Here is a 15,440-nt window from a genome sequence, read left to right as displayed (position 1 = left end):
TGTCTGCATCAGACCAGCCAGTGACTGCATGGCACCACTAAGCACTTGCGTGGAAGCCGCCTGTGTAGCCTGTGCTGCACCGAAGTCCTGCAGACTCCTTGCCGGTGCTGCACCGAAGTCCTGCAGACTCCTTGCCTGTGCTGCACCGAAGTCCTGCAGACTCCTTGCCAGTGCTGCGCCGAAGTCCTGGATACACCTTGCCAGTGACTCAATGGATTCGGGCATCCTTGCCACTGCAGCCATGAGCTCAGTCTGCCTGTGCTCCGCCTGGGCGCTCATTTCAGCGAGGAGCTGCACCTCTTCTGCACTCACTGTAGCAGGACTGGAGGCCAGACTCTCCCTCCGGGGAGAAGACCGCCGAGCTTCCCTACCTGCCCCGCGTTGCTGCAGCCCGCTGGGCCCCGGAGCTTCACCCTCCTCAGACCCTTCCCCCCTGCTCCCCTCCAGGGAAGACGTGTCCCCATTATGGCCATGGGCTGCCTCGGCTGAGGGTGACACTGATGGTCCGGCTCCCTCTTCCTCCTCGCCTTCAGAATCACTCACAGTGGCAGCTTGAGGGCCCGCCTCCTCACCTGGAGAATCAGCATCTGAAAGCAGGGAGGTACAAGAGTTGCTTTAGTGTGAGGTCAGGGCGGCAGCGAGGGAGGCATGAGTGCTGCAATGCACTGTATTGGTTCAATAGTGGGAAAGGATGCTGGTGTGAGGCACAAGTGGAAGGAGAGGGGTCAAAAAGGTGATGACCTTACCATTGCTGTCCAGAACGGGGTCGGCATTTCCAGTGGCGACGGGGCCAATCATCCGGCCTGCCATAATCCGCTGGGCTCGCTGCTCCAGATCGCTGAGGTCTTGAAGGTGAGGCCGGCCTCCCCCGGTCCGTTGCTGCTGCCTCCTGTTATGGGCCAGCTTGCCCTGCAAGAGAAAGGACGGGCTCTGAGTACAGTGTGAAGCCCTGATCTGGGCTGCACTGCCTCCCATGGTCGATTAGCCCTTACAGTGTGTAAAGTGCTGAATGTGCGTGTGAGTTTCATGAAAGGCCCATAGGTGTTGGATGAGGGCTGGGCATTGGGGCTTTCAGGACCCTTTGGCCATCAAGTGAGGTGGACATGCAGGGATGAAGAGGATACTGAAACGGGTACTCACACTGACGACCCGAGTGAGGTCGTTGAATTTCTTCCTGCATTGCACAGGGGTCCTAGGCACCATGCTGCTGGAGGTCACTCTGTGAGCCACCTCCCTCCAAGCTTTGCGATAGTCATAGAGTCATAGAGTCATAGAGTTTTACAGCACAGAAAGAGGCCCTTCGGCCCATTGTGTCTGCGCCGCCCATACCTCCCTGTCCAGTCTAATCCCATTTTCCAGCATTTGGTCCATAGCCTTGTATGCAATGGCATTTCAAGTGCTCATCCAAATGCTTCTTGAATGTTGTGAGGGTTCCTGCCTCTACCACCCTTTCAGGCAGTGAGTTCCAGCTTCCAACCACCCTCTGGGTGAAAAAGTTCCTCCTCAAATCCCCCCTAAATCTCCTGCCCCTTACCCTGAATCTGTGCCCCCTTGTTATTGACCCCCCTACTAAGGGGAAAAGTTCCTCTTTATCTACCCTATCTATGCCCCTCATCATTTTGTACACCTCAATCAGGTCCCCCCTCAGCCTTCTTTGCTCCAAGGAAAACAACCCCAGCCTGTCCAGTCTCTCTTCATAGCTGAGGCGCTCCATCCCAGGTAACATCCTGGTGAATCTTCTCTGCACCCTCTCCAAAGCAATCACATCCTTCCTATAGTGAGGCGACCAGAACTGCACACAGTACTCCAGCTGTGGCCTCACCAGCGTTTTGTACAGCTCCATCATAACCTCCCTGCTCTTATATTCTATGCCTCTGCTAATGAAGGCAAGTATCCCATAAGCCTTTTTAACCACCTTATCTACCTGTTCCGCTGCCTTCAGGGAATTATGTACATGTACACCAAGGTCCTTCTGACCCTCTGTCGTTGGGCAGTGGCCTCCTGCAACTGTCCAGAAACAGGATAGATCACCTGCGCTCCACTGCGCCAACCAAAACCTGCAGGGCCCCCTCACTGAACTGCTGCGCTCGCTCCCTGGCCCTCTCCATGGTCCTAGGCTATCAGAATGTGGCAGCAGGTCTGTCCAGGCCGAGAATCAGGGCTCCGATGCGCAGGGTGTGGCTGCAATCCAAGATCGAACCTCCCCTTTAAGAGCTGAGTGGCGCCAGCGTGTCTGCGTGCAATCGCTAACTGGCCGCACCTGCGCTGCGCCCGCCCTCGGTGGTAGCGCCTCGCTTCTCCGGCTTAGTGCCTTAAGACAGTCGTGCAGCGCCTGTTTTAGCGCTCCAAGCACCTCCTGGGGCGAAGCAGGTCAATTTAGCAGTAGGTGGCGATAATTTGCGCCGGGCGCTAAATTTCGCGCCCGCTCGAGTATAACGCCCCAAACGTGGCGATACTGAATTTCTTCCCCACAATGTCTGCAAAAAAGCAGTTCAGCCAATATTAAGAATCTTCGGTTAGAATGGCATCAAACAGAAACCATAGCTGTCATTGTTTTATGATGGTTTTTGGAACACCTAAAAGTAGAGAAATAATTATGCATGCAATAGTTGAATTGATAGTAACATAGAAAGCATTCAAACAGAGGGATCAATAAAGACAATTAGCTGACATCAGCAGAGAACATCAAAGAAGAAACCAAAGCCAAAAGGGTATAAAAATAAGACATTTTTTAACAGAATGTCAGAACACGCTGAACGGGCAGGGCGTTTCTCAACTTTCCAGAGGCATCTCTGTAAGTTTTTAACTATGAGTCTCGGGTAAATCAAAGTGATTGATTTTGGTGGAGGTTCTGGATTTAGAAATAAGAAATAAGAAATGTAACGATGTTCTGGGTTTAGAAATAAGAAATAAGAAATGTAATGATGTTCTGGATTTAGAAATAAGAAATAAGAAATGTAAGGATTTAGAAATAAGAAATAAGAAATGTAGTGATGTTCTGGATTTAGAAATAAGAAATATAACGAAGTAAAGATTTGAGAATAAGAATCGCGGAGAAATAAGAAATGTAAGCTAATTGTACTTTGAATTGTTAATGTTGCGACTGATTCAACAGATGTTAACTGAATGCCAGCTCTTAAATAAAACTATATATTTCTAGAATTGTCTCAAAGAGTGAATCTGTATAGACTTGCGAACTCACAAATTCTGTACACTCTTTTGTAAGGAGTTGCAGAATTCTGCGGGGTATTCCGGACCCTTATAATATCCGGAAGGTTACAGTCTAGTTCAACTTATTAAAAGTACTATCCAGAGGACGGTAACATCTTTAGTCATTCCTTTCCTTTAGGGAGAGATAGCCTGAACTTTTAAACCCATTTAAGCATCTTATAGAATTCGGCTATCTCTAACTTAAGTTGAAGATGAACGTCTGGGGAATATGCCTGATCTGGAATAGCCCAAAAGGGCTAGGACTGTAATTAACCCTTCAATACGGCCCCTCGAGCTTGCTCCGCCATTCAATAAGATCATGGCTGATCTTCGACTTCAACTTCACTTTCTCGCCAGATCCCCATATCCCTTGATTCCCCTAGAGTCCAAAAATCTATCGATCTCAGCCTTGAACATACTCAACGCCTCAGCCCTTTCGGGTAGAGAATTCCAAAGATTCACAGCCCTCTGAGTGAAGAAATTCCTCCTCATCTCTGTCCTAAATGGCCGAACCCTTATCCTGAGACTATGCCCCCTCATTCTAGACTCTCCAGCCAGGGGAAGCAGCCTCTCAGCATCTACCCTGTCAATCCCCTTCAGAATCTTGTATGCTTCAATGAGATCACAACAACAACTTGTATTTATATAGCGCCTTTAACGTAGTAAAACACCCCAAGGCGTTTCACAGGAGTGGTATAAAACAAAAAATTTGATAGGAAGGGGCAAGGCCATGGAGGTATTTGAAAACAAGGATGAGAATTTTGAAATCGAGGCGCTGCTTAACCGGGAGCCAATGTAGTTCAGCGAGCACAGGGGAGTTGGGCGAACGGGACTTGGTGTGAGTTAGGACACTGGCAGCCGAGTTTTGGATGACCTCAAGTTTACGTAGGGTGGAATGTGGGAGGGCAGCCAGGGGTGCGTTGGAATAGCCGAGTCTAGAGATAACATGATCACCTCTCATTCTCCTAAACGCCAGAGACTATAGGCTCAATCTACTCAATTGATGCTTGCTAGTTTTTGCAGTGACTCGGATAATCTAATTTTAACAAATTAATCTTCATCAAATAGCAAGTTCATAGTCATCCCCATCGATCGTTCCTTTCTGTTAGTCACCATTTTACTGGAATTCAAACACTTTGCTTGTCCTCTGATACTAAATATGTTTGTTTATGGTTAACACCCTGTCGGCTCAGAGTCTCAACCTCCTTGCTGGGAGAGTTTTACTTTTGTTCTTGCTATGGGTTTATTTTCTCTATTTCTTATCACTCCTTACCAGCCGGTAATGCTTTAAATCTCCAAAAGTAGTCGTTTAATTATCAATTCTTTTTGGAAATACAGCGTAGTCTTGTTGTTCTTGAATTATTTATAAATTCAGCTCAGTGCGAATAAAATCTATTTGAAGCCAATTGTTTCAGACAATGTGCCCTTGCGATAAACACACTCTGTGTTACAACACAGAGCTCTCTTCTTTTACTCACAGATAATCGAGTATTGCTGTCGTTATATTGTCGATTTTTTTTCGTTTCAACCTTTATTTGTCTCCACCCTAACGTGGGCTCTTTCGCTCCTGTCACTGGAAGTTCTCACACTCACACATGTCCGTCCTATGCAGACTTTTCTTCGTAGCTTCCTACTTCGATGACCTTGAACTGGTTTAATGTTTTAAAGAGTTTGGTTGATTGTTTTGAAAAGGTTTCTTGTAAAAACTTGCTCCCTCGTTCTCCTCACGGGCAAACACAAAGTTTAACTGCTGGATGAGCAAGTAGCTGACAACTTTATTTGAACAAGGCACTGTGTCATTATTTCCTGCTTCAGTGAAGTCATGAATATCATTGTGACGTCTTGTGGCTCGACCTGCCAGGTGACGACCTCATTGGTGAGGGTGACCTTACAATTGATCGAGTCGTACATTTCTGGGTTGATTGTTAAACTGCTTTCAACATAATTTTTCAGAAATCTAATGATAAATAATACAGATTTAAGGGTAGATTCTATGGGCTAGAAATTCATTATAGCCCAGGAATGGGCGGTATCAGTAGAAAAGTTGGAGAATTAGCGCCAGACGCTAATGCTTTAGACTGCACGCAAAATTCGTACACAAGGCTCAGAAAAATGATTGGAGTCCTAATTCTAGTCTTAAAGCCCAAGGGGGAGTTCAAGGGCCGGCAGATCAATATTTTCTCAGCTGTGGTTGAGTTTGAATCAAATCAGGAACACAAGCTAAATGGAGTTGAGGTATAGATCAGCTATGATTTAATTGAATGGTGGAATAGGCTGGAGGGGCTGAATGGCCTCCTCCTGTTCCTATGTCTGGTGCCTGTAAAGGCCCTTTCAGTCCGTCTATACTGGAGCCTATAAATTATTTTTGCCTATGTATCTGGCATTCCTCTTTCTGCTATTTTAGCAGAGCCATTTAAGATATACTTGTTGCTCTCTGCTTTAAATCAACAGCCAGGGGAATGTCTTAACCATTCGTTTGCTGGTATCACCGACTGTCATTTGCAGGCTACTGCCTCCGATACCTGCCTCTTGAGACAAATATCTATCCGAATGCATTTCCTGTCCAGGAGCAAAGGCCGGGAAAGCACTGAATGGTCTGTCCACAGAGGAGTATAGTGGCAAATCCTAGGCTCCGGGAGCCGCTCCTCACACTGAGCGCGTGTGCGTTTCTTTTCTCCTCTCTCTCTCTCGCTCTCTCTCTCCTCAAGGGGGCCAGGGCACGGAGACAGTAGAACAGCTGCGATTTCTCAAAAGTGGCGCGAATGCAGCACCATGAGGGTGAATGAAGCGTGCTTCCTGGCTCACCGTAAATATACTACACACAGGCTCATTAACATGTGCCCGAGTGTCAATCAGAGCTGCTACCACAGCAACCCTACAAAAAAAACTATCTGTGTGTGAGCGTGCACCAGCACCCACTTTGCAGCTTAACTTTTAATTTCGTTGAAGAAAATTGTTTTCTTTCAGTCGGTTAACACTTTACCTTCCATTCATGATTGCGACAATCCTCTGTTCTGCCTTCATTCTAATCAGGCTGTCAAGTTCCAGCCTGGCTATTAGACAATAATGGTTATCCCCTCTGCAAATGGCTCATGACTCCAGTCAGGCCTCTGAACAAAACTGCAGAGTAGGCCTACAACGAATGCCGTGCTGCCACAAGGAACATCACCATGCAAACAATCGGTGTGCTCAAGCTACTTTTCCTGGACTGTTCTGGAGTAGCTTAGCAGTGCAGCGTATGGGTATCCAGATTTGTGGGTGTATGCTGCCTGTTCCACAACTTCACCATTAATCTCTTTGGATCACCATTATCCATCTGGCTCAGTGGTAGCAATCTCGCCTCTGAGTCAGGATGTTGTGGGTTAGAAACATAGAAACATAGAAGATAGGAGCAGGAGTAGGCCATTCGGCCCCTCGAGCCTGCTCCGCCATTCAATGCGATCATGGTTGATCATCCAAATTCAGTACCCGGTCCCTGCTTTCTCCCCATACCCCTTGATCCCTTTAGCCTTAAGAAATATATCCAACTCCTTTTTGAATATATTTAATGAACTTGCCTCCACCGCCTTCTGTGGTAGAGAGTTCCACAGGTTCACCACTCTCTGTGTGAAGAAATTCCTCCTCATTTCTGTCCTCAATGGCCTACCCTTTATCCTTAGACTGTGACCCCTGGTTCTGGACTCCCCGACCATTGGGAACATCCTTCCTGCATCTAGTCTGTCCAGTCCTGTCAGAATTTTATAAGTTTCAATGAGATCCCCTCTCATTCTTCTAAACGCCAGCGAGTACAAGCCCAACTGACCCAATCTCTCCTCATACGTCATTCCTGCCATCCCAGGTATCAACTTGGTGAATCTTCGTTGAACTCCTTCCACGGCAAGAACATCCTTCCTCAGATAAGGCGACCAAAACTGCACACAATACTCAAGATGTAGTCTCATCAAGGCCCTGTACAACTGCAGCAAGACATCCTTGTTCCTGTACTCAAACCCTCTCGCTACGAAGGCCAACATGCCATTTGCCTTCTTAACCGCCTGCTGCACCTGCATGCTTACCTTCAGCAACTGGTGCACAAGGACACACAGGTCTCGTTGCACTTCCCCTTCTCCCAATCTATTGCCATTTAGATAATAATCTGCCTTCCTGTTTTGCCACCAAAGTGGATAACCTCACATTTATCCACGTTGTATTGCTTCTGCCATGTTTCTGCCCAATCACCCAACATGTCCAAATCATCCTGGAGCTTCTCGACATCCTCCTCAGAGCACACACGTCCACCCAGCTTTGTGTCATCTGCAAACTTGGAGATATTACATCTAGTTCCCTTGTCTAGATCATTAATATATATTGAGAATAGCTGGGGTCCAAGGACCGATACCTGCGGTACCCCACTAGTCACTGCCTGCCACTCGGAAAAAGACCCGTTTATTCCAACTCTTTGCTTTCTGTCTGCCAACCAGTTCTCTATCCAAGTCAATACCTTGCCCCCAATCCCATGTGCCTTAACTTTACATGCTAATCTCTTATGCGGGACCTTATCGAAAGCCTTCTGAAAGTCCAGATACACCACATCCACTGGTTCTCCCTTATCTATTTTACCAGTTACATCCTCAAAAAATTCCAGCAGATTAGTCAAGCACGATTTACCTTTTGTAAATCCATGTTGACTTTGTCCGATCCTGTCACTGTTTTCCAAGTGCTCTGCTATTACATCTTTTATAATGGACTCTAGCTTACTGGTCTGTAATTCCCCGTTTGCTCCCTACCACCTTTTTTGAATAGTGGGGTAACATTAGCTACCCTCCAATCCATGGGTACTGTTCCAGATTCCATCGAATGTTGGAAGATGACCAGCAATGCACCTACCATTTCTAGGGCCACTTCCTTAAGTGTCCTAGGATGTAGATTATCAGGCCCTGGGGATTTATTGGCCTTCAATCCCATCAATTTCCCTAACACCATTTCCCTGCAAATACTGATTTCTTTCAGTTCCTCCCTTTCATCAGATCCTACGTTCCGCGGCATTTCTAGGAGGTTATTTGTGTCCTCCTTTGTGAAGACAGAACCAAAATATGTATTTAGTTGGTCTGCCATTTCTATGTTCCCCATTATAAATTCCCCTGATTCTGACTGCAAGGGACCTACGCTTGACTTTAACAATCTTTTTCTCTTCACATATCTATAAAAGCTTTTACAGTCAGTTTTTATGTTCCCTGCCAGCTTACTCTCATATTCTATTTTCCCCTTCTTAATTAATCCCTTTGTCCTCCTTTGTTGAATCCAAAACTGCTCCCAATCCTCAGGATTATTGCTTTTTCTGGCCAATTCATATGTCCTCTCCTTGGATCTTATGCTATCCCTAATTTCCCTTGATAGCCACGGTTGAGTCACCTTTTTTGATTGATTTGTATGCCAAACTGGGATGAACAAATTCTGTAGTTCATCCATGCGGTCTTTGAATGTTTGCCATTGCCTATCCACCGTCAACCCTTTGAGTGACATTCCCCAATCAATCCTACCCAACTCGCGCCTCAGACCATCATAGTTTCCTTTATTTAAATTTAGGACCCTAGTCTCTGAGTCAACTACTTCATTCTCCATCTTAATGAAGATTTCGATCATATTATGATCGCTCTGACCCACGGGGCCTCGTACAACAAGATTGATAATTAATCCTTTCTCATTACATAATATCCAGTCTAAGATGACCTGATCTCTGGTTGGTTCCTCGACATATTGGTCCAGGAAACCATCCCGTAAACACTCCAGGAATTCCTCCTCCACAGTATTGTTACTAATTTGGTTAGCCCAATCTATATGTAGATTAAAGTCACCCATGATGACTGCTGTGCCCTTATTGCACGCTTCTTTAATTTCCCTTTTAATGCCATCCCCAACCTCCGCCTTACTGTTTGGAGGTCTATATACCACTCCCACTAACGTTTTCTTCCCCTTGGTATTTCTCAGTTCAACCCATACAGGTTCCAAATCATCAGAGCTAATATCCTTCCTTACAATTGTGTTAATCCCTTCTTTAACCAGTAATGCTACCCCACCTCCCTTTCCTTCTTGCCTATCTTTCCTGAATATTGAATACCCCTGGATGTTGAGTTCCCAGCCTTGGCCATCCTTGAGCCACATTTCCGTTATCCCAACCAAATCATATTTGTTTACCTCTATTTGCACAGCCAATTCATCCACCTTATTACGAATGCTCCTCACATTAAGACACAAAGCCTTCAGGCTTATTTTTTTAAAGCTCTTAGACGTATTCGAATTATTATTTACTGTGGCCATGTTTGATTTAAACCGTTGATTTCTCTGACTGCCACTTTTGTTTTTCTCCTTCCTTTCTTTTGCTTTTATCCTTGTTTCCCTTTCCTCTGTCCCCCTGCTCAGGTTCCCAACCCCCTGCCATCTTAGTTTAAACCATCCCCCAGAGCACTAGCAAACACTCCTCCTAGGACATTGGTTCCAGTCCTGCCCAGGTGCAAACTGTCCAGTTTGAAGTGGTCCCACCTCCCCCAGAACCAGTTCCAATGTCCCAGGAACTTGAATCCCTCCCCGTTGCACCATTCCTCTAGCCACGTATTCATCTGAAATATCCTTCTATTTCTACTCTGACTAGCACGTGGCACTGGTAGCAATCCTGAGATTACTACCTTTGAGGTCCTATCTTTTTTTTGTGATCCAGCCAGAGGCCTGAGCACAAGATCGAACCTGACACTGGCAGCTGCAGGAGGCTTTCTTCGGGAGGCCGGGCGCTTCATGGGCAATGCTTAAAGCCGAGGTGGCTGAGGTAAGTTAAAACCAATTCTGAAATGCTCTTTCTCTTTTGTTTTAGAAACATAGAAACATAGAAACATAGAAGATAGGAGCAGGAGTAGGCCATTCGGCCCCTCGAGCCTGCTCCGCCATTCAATACGATCATGGCTGATCATCCAAATTCAGTACCCTGTCCCTGCTTTCTCCCCATATCCCTTGATCCCTTTAGCCTTAAGAAATATATCTAACTTCTTCTTGAATATATTTAATGAATTGGTCTCTACTGCCTTCTGTGTTAGAGAATTCCACAGGTTCACCACTCTCTGGGTGAAGAAATTCCTCCTAATTTCTGTCCTAAATGGCTTACCCCTTATCCTTAGTCTGTGATCCCTGGTTCTAGACTCCCCCACCATCAGGAACATCCTTCCTGCATCTAGTCTGTCCAGCCCTGTCAGAATTTTATAAGTTTCAATGAGATCCCCACTCATTCTTCTAAACTCCAGTGAGTATAAACCCAATCGACCCAATTTCTCCTCATACGTCATTCCTGCCATCCCAGGTATCAGCCTGGTGAATCTTCGCTGAACTCCCTCCATGGCAAGAACATCCTTCCTCAGATAAGGTGACCAAAACTGCACACAATACTCAAGATGTGGTCTTACCAAGGCCCTATACAACTGCAGCAAGACATCCTTGTTCCTGTACTCAAACCCTCTCGCTACGAAGGCCAACATGCTATTTGCCTTCTTAACCGCCTGCTGCACCTGCATGCTTACCTTCAGCGACTGGTGCACAAGGACACCCAGGTCTCGTTGCACTTCCCCTTCTCCCAATCTATTGCAATTCAGATAATAATCTGCCTTCCTGTTTTTGCCACCAAAGTGGATAACCTCACATTTATCCACGTTATATTACATCTGCCATGCTTCTGCCCAATCACCCAACCTGTCCAAATTATCCTGGAGTTTCTTGGCATCCTCCTCACAGCACACACGTCCACCCAACTTTGTGTCGTCTGCAAACTTGGAGATATTACATCTAGTTCCCTTGTCTAGATTATTAATATATATTGTGAATAGCTGGGGTCCAGGGACCGATCCCTGTGGTACCCCACTAGTCACTGCCTGCCACTCGGAAAAAGACCCGTTTATTCCAACTCTTTGCTTTCTGTCTGCCAACCAGTTCTCTATCCAAGTCAATACCTTGCCCCCAATCCCATGTGCCTTATGTGGGACCTTATCGAAAGCCTTTTGAAAGTCCAAATACACCACATCCACTGGTTCTCCCTTATCTGTTTTACCAGTTACATCCTCAAAAAATTCCAGTAGATTAGTCAAGCACGATTTACCTTTTGTAAATCCATGTTGACTTTGTCCGATCCTGTCACTGTTTTCCAAGGGCTCTGCTATTACATCTTTTATAATGGATTCTAGCATTTTCCCCACTACCGATGTCAGGCTTACCGGTCTGTGATTCCCCTTTTTCTCTCTACCAACTTTTTTGAATAGTGGGGTAACATTAGCTACCCTCCAATCCATGGGTACTGTTCCCGATTCCATCGAATGTTGGAAGATGATCAGCAATGCATCTACTATTTCTAGAGCCACTTCCTTAAGTACCCTAGGATGTAGATTATCAGGCCCTGGGGATTTATTGGCCTTCAATCCCGTCAATTTCCCTAACACCATTTCCCTACAAATATTGATTTCTTTCAGTTCCTCCCTTTCATCAGACCCTATGTTCCCCGACATCTCTGGGAGGTTATTTGTGTCCTCCTTTGTGAAGACAGAACCAAAATATTTTCATTTGTCTACAGCAGCAATCGATCAGCCCGGCACTCTGCTGCGTTGTATCGGGCTGATCGGGCCAGATCGTGGCTGCCGTCGGGGACCAGGGAAGGTTTCCTCTTGCAGAGCCTGCCGCGATGGCCCTCCCCTTTAAAAGAGGGAAGGAGCTTTCCAACGCGGCAGTGCTGCACGGCCCATTGTGCACTTGCTCACCTAACGCCCCGCCTGCTGCCTGTTGCGCTCCAGGAAGGAAGTTGAACGCTTGATTTAGCACTTCACTTCCTTCCTGGAGCACAAGCTCCAAATTTTTAAAACGTTGAAAAACATTAACGCCTGGCGCTAATTTTTTCAACTATTAAATATTAGCGCCCCAAACGAGACGATACCGAATTTCTCTCCCTAAGTGTCTAAATGTGGTAGACGAGCAAAGGGTTCTGAGGTTACCGATACACAAAACACTAACGCAGGTTAATAGGGCCATAAAAAAAATCAAAGCAAGCACTGGGGTTCATTTCTAGAGGGGTAGAATTGAAAAGCAAAGAAGTTATGTTAAACTTGTATAGAACCTTGGTGAGACCACACTTGGGAGTACTGTGAACAGTTCCTGTCTCCATATTATAAAAAGGATACAGAGGCACTGGTGATGGTGCAAAAACAATTCTAGAATATACCAGAATTGAGAGGTTAATCCTATCGGGAAAGATTGGGCAGGCTGGGGCTCTTTTCTCTAGAAGAGAATGCTGAGGGGTGACCTGATAGAGGTCTTTAAAGATTATGAATGGGTTTGATAGGGTAGACGTAGAGGAGATGTTTCCACTTGCAGGGGAGACCAGAACTAGGGGCCATCAATATAAGATAAATCGAACAGGGAGTTCAGGAGAAACTTCTTTACCCAGAGAGTAGTTAGAATGTGGAACGCGCTACCACAGGGCGTGGTTGAGGCGAATAGCAGAGATACATTTAAGGGGAACCTAAATAAAAACAGGAGGGAGAAAGGAATAGAAGGATATGTTGATGAGGTGAGATGAAATAGGGTGGCAGGAGGGTCGTGTGGAGCATAAACACCGGCATAGACCAGTTGGGCCGAATGGCTATATGTGTTGTGCTGTACACTCTGTGTAATACTATGTGAGAAGAGGATGAAATCGGATCTTGGGAATTATGGAGCTGAAAATCTGTGGCCCTTCTGGTGCATTTCTGCTGTAACTCCATTGCCTCTGCCTACTCCAAACAAGGTGATTGGTGTAATAAGAGGGAAGGCTGGGGACTCCTGACAAACATGGCGAGGGGATTCGTGGCTGGTACGCACAGAAGAACAAGGTGTGGTGGTTGTGGGTCCCACCAAAGTCTCAGATAAAATCAGAAGGTTTTTCGGCCCCCTTCGACAGGGGTCGTGATTAAGATGTTTTGTGGAGGACGCACCATATCGGTCCCAAAGTGACCAGCATACAGCGGGTTTCCATCAGTGGAAACCTGATATGTGTCCCGAGTACCAAGGTGCCTGCCATTGACATTTAACTTGAGGGTTTTCCCTCTGACCCTTCAAAGATTAGTCTGACCATTACTGTGGGTTCTGGCAGATGCACTTACACCTCCATGCTGATTTTTGGCCACTGCAGGCAAAAGATTATAGAGCACAAGAGGAAGTTGGAAGCCAAATTGATAAATCATTAAAGACTGATGAGGCTATTAGAAAAAGAAGTAGGGTTTTAGATAGTATTATTAGGACAGGACAAGATAAAGCTTAAAATGCTATACTTAGACTATATAGGGGCTCGGTATGGCCACATTTGGAGTATTGTGTCCAGTTTGGTGTCCATATGTGATGGAGTACATTGAAGACCTGGAGAACCAAATGATACCCAATCTTAAGGAATTTAGCTATCAGCACAGGCTCCATGAGTTGGGTTGTTTTCATTAGAGAAATGCAGGCTCAGACAGGATATGATTGAGCCTTTTAAAATGACGAAGGATTTTGTCCAAAATAAAAACAGAAAATGCTGGAAATACTCAGCAGGTCAGGCAGCACCTGTGGAGAGAGAAACAGAGTTAACATTTCAGGTTGATGACCCTTCGTCAGAACTGGAAAAAGTTGGAGATGGAACAGGTTTTTAAGCAAGTGTAGGGGCAGGGAAAGAGGAGGAAAGAACAAAAGGGAAGGTCTGTGATAGGATGGAAGGCAGGAGAGATTCAGAGACAAAAGGGGTGATGGTGCAAGGCAAAAGGAGATGGTAATGGGACAAGTTAAGAAACAAAAGATGAGTCTAGATGAAGTGTAAATGGCACTGGCAGAATGATCGACAGCTGACTTGTGAGAGAGAAAACAAAAGATAGGGGCCGAGGTTATGGTCTGAAATTGTTGAACTTGATGTTGAGTCCAGAAGGCTGTAAAGTGCCTAATCGAAAGATCAGGTGTTGTTCCTCGAGCTTACGTTGAGCTTCGTTGGAACAGTGTAAGAGGCCGAGGACAGAGACGTCAAAGTAGGAGCAGAGCAGAGAATTAAAGTGACAGGCGACCGGAAGCTCGGGGTCACCCTTACGGACTGAATGGAAAGCGGTCACCCAATCTGCATTTGGTCTCCCCAATGTAGAGGAGACCGCATCGTGAGCAGCGAATACAGAATACAGGATTCTGTCCAGTTGGATAGCGTATTTGAGATGAAGATGGATGGAAAAACAAGTATAAATGCCTTAGCCACCCAGGACAATAACGGGTGGAAATCTGTCCTTATATCTTATGACGAGCAAATTCATGGTTCTGAAATTAAAGAACATTATAAAATCAGCACACATATTTACAGTCACAGGACGGACAAACACTGCTCGACATCTCACATTTATTTCACAAAAAAGTTTTGTTTTAAATTCTCCTACAAAGACATTGGAGCAGCAGAATTTTTAAAAACTCTTATAAATACATTTTGTTTAACATCGAATGCCGTCTGGAGAACACTGAATAGCATTCTCAGTCCATGTGGAAGACTTACATCGCTGTGATTTTGAGCTAAATACAGAACAACTATTTGCCATTCACATAAAAAGGAATAAAAATCATACAAATCATTACATCATCTGCAAGGGTTACAATTCATGTACAGTTTGTACAGGTTATGATATCACATTGGCTCACAATGGGAGTGACCGTTCACCATTTGTGCAGCAATGGTGTGATGGCGTGACAAAGGGGAAGAACAGTGATGATATGTCCCAGGGTACACGTCATTCAAGAAACTCCCAAGGACTATATTGTCAGGCCTGTTATTGTATAACACACATTATGCCTGTTATTGACCATCTCTGTCACATTTCATAATGGGCATGAATTGAATTTGTTTGATCTAAAGTAAAGACACTGGGAAGCTAAGTTCTGAACCGTAGTGAAAAACTCTCATTTGTGTGCTGCAGTGAAAAATAATTATCGGTGCTGAGTTCAATTTTGCAGATCAAGAGGTCCTTCACATTAAGCAATATGGCCTCAAGTTATTTCCTCAAATTGAACCAGAATGATTATTTGTAATATAACTATAATACAATATTCACAAACTTCAGTATTCTTAGGGGGCAACATGTTTCCACCAGGTTACTCTGAAATTAGTCTTGCGCAGGTTATGCTTACAGGAAACCTATGCGCAGATAAAACCTGTTACTGAACCCCATTTTTGCTGCATTATGGGAGGA

The sequence above is a fragment of the Somniosus microcephalus genome, chromosome 25 (genome assembly GCF_052327205.1).
Source record: "Somniosus microcephalus isolate GS21.2 chromosome 25, FLI_Smic_1.0, whole genome shotgun sequence".
NCBI classification, from domain to species: domain Eukaryota; kingdom Metazoa; phylum Chordata; class Chondrichthyes; order Squaliformes; family Somniosidae; genus Somniosus; species Somniosus microcephalus.
Note: the sequence above shows the minus strand (reverse complement) of the source record.